Raw genomic sequence first — 6,000 nt, 5'->3', positions numbered from 1 at the left:
CCTCAGGGGTGCGCACACCTGGGGTCTGGCCCGGCGGGTGACAGGGTGAAGCCCCAGCCACACCGACTGTTAGCTGAGGCTTGAGCCCCGGGGTCTGGGCGGGGGCTGGAGGCGGCTCCCGCCGATCCCGCCGATCCCGCCGCGGGAAGGGAACGGGAGAGGCGGCGGCGGCAGCGCGGGACGGGAGGCAAGGCCCCGGCCGCCCGCACGGGGGCGCCGCAGGACGGCGCCTGGCCCGGGGCCGCCGCCGCCGCCTCTGCCGCGGGCCCGGGATGGGCCCGGGATGGGCTTCGGGCTGGGCTCCGGGCTGATCCCCGTGCGGGAGGCTGTTCCTGCCTCACCGGTTCCTGGGGATTCAAGGTGTGAACACGCCTTTGAACACAGCATGGTCCAGTCTAATCATGTACGCTGCACTTAGCAGTGGTGATCACAGGCACAGCCTGCTCGCTTGCGGTGTGGCTTGCCTGGTTTTTTTCCCCGGACCTTGCTCAAGTGCCCAGAAACCATCAACTGGACCAGTGGCAGAGCGAGAGTTAAGAATTTGGCTATCAAGAGAGACTGGAAATGATGCAAGGCCACTAGTTCCTGCCGTACAGAGCATACACATGGAGCCCTACCATCACAGTTTGGTCCTGCTATAGAAGAGACTGTCTCTAATTCAGGTAGGAAGGCAGAAATAACAAAAGCTCTCTATTACTGCAACGACTGAGCTGGGAAAAAAAGAGAAGCAGCAGAAAAGATGTTCTCACTGGAGAATATTCAAGCACTATCTGGTTGCAGTCCTGTGCCATGTGCTCTAGGATGACCCTGCTTGAGCAGCGAGGTTGGACCAAATGGCCTACTGTGGTCCTTTCCAACCTGACCCATTCTGTGAAGAGGGTGCAAAGGGTGTATGTGAGCAATGTAAGAGGACCACAGAAACAAGATCTGAGTATGGAAGAACATGGCACATAAAACCGTCATGGTGCACTGGGTGAAGGACTGGCTGAAGGGCAGAGCTCGAAGGGCAGAGCTCAAAGGGCTGTAGTGAATGGGGCTACACCCAGCTGGTGACCAGTCCCCACCGGTGCTCCTCAGGGATCAGTTCTAGGGCCAGTCCTGTTCCTGTACTTACCAATGATCTGGATGCAGGAGTTCAGTGCACCATTACTGTGGTTGCTGGTGATACCAAACTGGGAGGTGCTTTTGGCTTTCTTGAGGGATGGGGGGCTTTGCAGAGGGATCTACATGGGTTGGAACATTGGGCTATGATTTATAGCATGACATTTAACAAGTCCAAATGCCGGATTTTGCACCCAGGATGAAGTAATGCCAGGCACAAGTATAAACTGGGAGAGGAGTGGCTGGAGAGCAGCCCTGCAGAGAGGGATCTGGGGTTCATGGTGGGCAGCAGCTCAGTGTGAGTCAGAGTTGCAAACTCAAGCATAAATGGATGTGGTATTACAGTTGTGTATCTCTACAAGCAAAGGGGGCTGTATTTGGGATTTAGTTTTGGTAGTGAACATGCCGTAGAAGAACTAGTTACTGTAAGAAAAATTGGATCAGAGTGTTGGTAGCATTTCAACAGAATGGGGAAAAGGTTAAAAAAGATCTTTCTGGGTTTTGTTTGTTTGTTTATTTTTCCACAGAGAAAACATCAAGAAATTTAAGAAAAGTAGTGACTGGAGTTAATAAATTTGACAAGCTCTGGGATTGCATATGAGGGTGTATGAGATTTTACATCAGAGGTAGAAAAATCTTTCTAGAATGCCAAACAAAGGGAAAATGAACAAGGACATTTTCCTGAGTTACCTGGATGAATGACTGTCCAAGGAAGGATGCTAGGTGTAAACAGTCTGTGGGAACAGATAAAGAGGTCAGTCAGTCTATGTAGCTATGTTTTGAAGGTCAAAAACTGTAGGAATACAGCACCAAATGCCAAAAGTCAAGCTGAGTTAGACCTTGCAAAGATCTGTGAAGATGAATGCGGAAAGGTTTGTTAACTGTATAAATAGAAACAAAATTTAAAAAGGAGGAAGTGGGGCTGCTGTGTACAGAGTAGGAGGCTGAGATCAAACACAGTATTTGGACCATACTTTGAATCATCAAGGGCCAGACCTAGGGGGGTTCACAGGCTTGTGATGCCAGGAAGTTAATTTAGCTCTGGGAACAAAATGTACAATGCTGAGGAAGATGTCTTATTCTTTTGCCTAGTAAGTGAGAGAAAGTCACGTTCTGGGGGCTAAAATCTACAACAACTCGGTGTGGTGTCTGAGCTGCTCATAAGGAAATGCCAAAGCCACCTGTCCAAAACTGTCTTGTCTGGTTCTAGGTTTACAACAAAGCTCCAGCCTCTCTGGAGCTACTCTATTTGCTGATACAGGCTACACCTGTATCAGCAAATAGAGGATGGTGAGGGGTTAGGATGGTGTACCAGTCCTCAACTGCCCATGGTGTTAAACAGTTCCTGCTACAGGTATGGTCTAGGCAAGACAGCCCTCTCCCAGGAAATGCGTGCACACAGTTCATGGGACAGCATCAGATTATTCTTCCCAGTGAGCAGTTTGGAGGTGGCCACCCTGCTATGGAGTTGTTTTGGAAAAGAAGGTTTTGCTGTATGGATGTAAGCTGTGTTGTGCAACCTGTCCTCAGAGACAGAGAACAAGTCCCATCTTCTTTAGTTACACAAGTCCAGCCTCTGAGACTGGGATGATACAAATGACTCAGATGTTGTTGGGACATCTTGGGGGTGACCTCAGTCATGTACTGTTAGAGGTCATTAACCACTAGTTAACTGTTTTTTCGTTAAACTGGTAGAGAGCTACTGCATTTCCCCATTTACACATTTTGTTACATCTTCACATTTGGCTTGATAAATTTTGCAGGAAATGTCGAACTGCTTAGTCAAAGCAGCTCTGGCCTCCTCACTGCCTTATCTGTCATGGTCTTGTGGTAGACAAGGCAGTATTCATCTCACACTTAGTTTCACACATCCAGCCCACATCTGTGCTTGGTAGTTAAACATAAGGTGTGTCCCTAAGCACTGTTCCACAAACAGCTGTATTGACTGCTTTTTTGTTAGTCTACTAAGCTTGCTGAAGACAGAAAATTATTATGGAACAGAATGGTTAGTACCCACACTATTAAATTCTCTTACCCTCCAAAATATGGTGCTTTTTTGAAAACAGGGAATGGCCACAGGCTTGTCCTAACAGCTCTTGTGTCTAAGGATTATTTGGGATACTGTTTGTTGGTATGGATGAAAACTGTGCCAAAGGCCTTTCAAAAAAATTTAGCAAAAGCGTGATTAAGTTCCATGAGTGTTCCTTCACCTTGTTTAAATTACAAGTATAGAAGGAGTCAGCACCACAATGTTGGTGCCACCCTGGCACAGTTTTTGCCTGTAACAACTAAACACTATCTTAGAACAACACACAGGCATGTTTGGGATGATAGTATGCCCCAGGGACCATTCCCAGTAGACAGCTGGGATGTGATCAGGTCTTTCTAGATTATGAACCAGCTAGTTCACTTCAGGTATCTTACTTAGAATGAGATGGCAAAAGGTCCAGTGAGGGCACTGATCATGACCAAAAGCATAAAATAACTTCCATGAAAAGGATGACTAAGTTGACTGGATCCTCCCAGACTAGAAACGAAGATCTGGTTAAATATATATTTCATAAAGATGTATAAAAGCCTGCAAAACACAGACATGGAAGTAGGTATGAATTGTTCATTGTCTTCTCCAGTGCAAGAAAAAGAAAGCCAACAAATAGCAGGGTCAAAAGAAACAAAATGAGGCCCAGGATAGAAGAGAATAATGCTACTCCTGGGTTCCACAGATTAAAATTAACTAGGACAGGCTGACCAGCTGCTTAATTAAAGAGCAAGGAAGGATTAAGGTGCAGCAAATGATTTTTGAATACGGAGTTTAATTCTAGCAAAAAAAGGAGAAATTTCAGAAATGTTTGGTTGGGGTTTTTTTCCTATTAATTGGTACTTGGTGTTCTTGGGTACTTCAGCTTGGCATAAAAGAGGGGCTTTTTTTCCAGAGCAATTTTAGGAGCCTTTATCTCAGACCACAACTCCCCTTATTTATGCATCTACATCTATTAATAACACAGGAGTTGAACCAGGGCTCTATAGCAGTGACAGGCAGAAGCAGATGGCAACATGACAGGTATAGCTGTTGTTTTCACATGGAGAAGCTGATGAAGAAACACAGCAGTAAAACATTGTTTTAGGGGTTTTTGTGAATGCTTACCCCCAAAATGTCCTCCAGTCTCTCCAATGGGTAACTGTTAATGGGCATGGTGCAGCTGTAATTGGCATTCAACAGTTTCTTTCCTTACTGTTTATACTTTTGCCTCTTAATCACTGAAGGATTGTTCTATTGCTCTACTTTTGTTCTGGAAAAGAAAAACAATTCCTTACTTTTTTCTTTAATGAATGGGGTTCCTACTTATTTTTTTCAGGATTCCACCAAGTGGATGGATTTCTTTATGGTTAAATGTCAAAATAAGCACAGTACTCCAATTTCAGCACTATTGGTTCATAATTACTTTCTACATCCTACATATGTTTCAAGTAAGGTGCTCTACTAGAAAGATACTGTTCTTTTTGGTAGTATTTTTTATTTCATTAGTACCATATAGTCCCATGCAGCAGTTTCACATGACTTTTGGGATCCACTGTGATTTCCTGATCTCTTTCTAATCAGAGTCATTTAGGTTGCAAAAGACCTCTCAGATCATAAAGCCCAACCATCAACCCAGTGCTGCCAAGTCTACCACTAAGCCATGTCCCTCAGTGTCCCTACACATCTTTTAAATATCTTCAGGGATAGTGACTCCCCCGCTTCCCTGGGCTGCCTGTTCCAATGCTTCACAACCCTTTTGTGAAGAAGTTTTTTTTAATATCCAATCTAAACCTCCTCCGATGCAATTTGAATTGTTGCTCAGCCAAATGTTCTTCACTGCTTATTTGGTTTCTTTCCTTAACTATCACTCTCCTCCTTTCTAGAATTCCACTTTATTTTTGGAGTTTCTTCAAGATTCATGTTCAGATGCTTTCTCATCCTGCAGTGCACTGGACAATTTCCCCATAATGGTCTCTTAGGAATGGTAGTGGAAATGGGATCTTGCCAAGCCTGGCACAGACCCCATGCTGTTCTCCTTCCAACATCCACAGCTCTTTTGGGCTGTTTGCCCCAGTTTTGGGGAGAGCCATGACAGTTTCATCAACAGTGTATTTTCCTGATTGGGAGTATTGTGCTTCATGGGAAGTTATGTCAAAAGCCTAATTCAAGTCCACCAGTGTCCACCATCATTGGATCCTGGGCTGCACCAAAAGCAGCATGGCCAGCAGGCTGAGGGTGATCCTCCCCCTCTACTCTGCTCTTGTCAGACCCCGCCTGGAGTTCTGGTGTCCCCAGCATAAAAAGGACATGGAACTGTTGGAGCAAGTCCAAAGGATGCCCACAAAGTTGGTTAGAGGACTGGGACACCTCTCCTGTGAAGACAGATGGAGAGAGTTGGGGTGATACTGAAATCAGATGGCTAGAAACTTTCTAGCACGGTTCTGAGTACTAGATAGCAGGCATTCTTTATTATAGCATGCTGGTCACTTGGAGGATATTTCCTCTAATCAATGCCCCAAGTGTCAGGTGTACAGTTTTTATCATAAACACTGATTACTTATTCATTAGCTATCCCCCCTTCCTGGACTTCATTTAACATAGTCACACCCCTTATCAAAGTCCTTCCATGGTTCTTTGGGGTTTGTCTTCAACATCCAGTGTCCTGTTCAGGGGACTGATCTTTAACTCCCGATTTTGATTAAGTGCAGTGTCATTGTTTTGCTTAACTTCTACTTTTCAGCCTTGCAGAGCTGAGCTGGCATCCTGCTTGCGTTTTGCATGACTTCTGTTTGCCTAAGTTACATCCTTTATTTATTTCTCCAAGGCTGTGCTGTTCTGTTCTACTGTCCCTGGTAAGAAGTCAAATGTTGTCCCTTATC

At 45.3% G+C, this 6,000-nt stretch overlaps 1 protein-coding gene across 1 annotated transcript in view; it reads left to right on the top strand.

Moving 5' to 3' along the window:
* The first annotated feature begins 577 nt into the window (after positions 1-577).
* LOC121673441 (high affinity cationic amino acid transporter 1-like) overlaps positions 578-6,000 on the top strand; it is a 47,584-nt gene continuing 42,161 nt past the window's right edge. The window contains exon 1 of the mRNA XM_042046733.1: positions 578-662. The gene's annotated coding sequence lies outside the window, so the exon portion shown is untranslated. The remainder of the gene's footprint in view (positions 663-6,000) is intronic.

Source organism: Corvus kubaryi, unplaced genomic scaffold, assembly GCF_017639235.1.
Source record: "Corvus kubaryi isolate FWS band 111438036 unplaced genomic scaffold, C.kubaryi_AGA036_p1.0 65438, whole genome shotgun sequence".
NCBI classification, from domain to species: Eukaryota; Metazoa; Chordata; class Aves; order Passeriformes; family Corvidae; genus Corvus; species Corvus kubaryi.
Note: the sequence above shows the minus strand (reverse complement) of the source record. Positions and strands in the feature narration are given on the sequence as shown.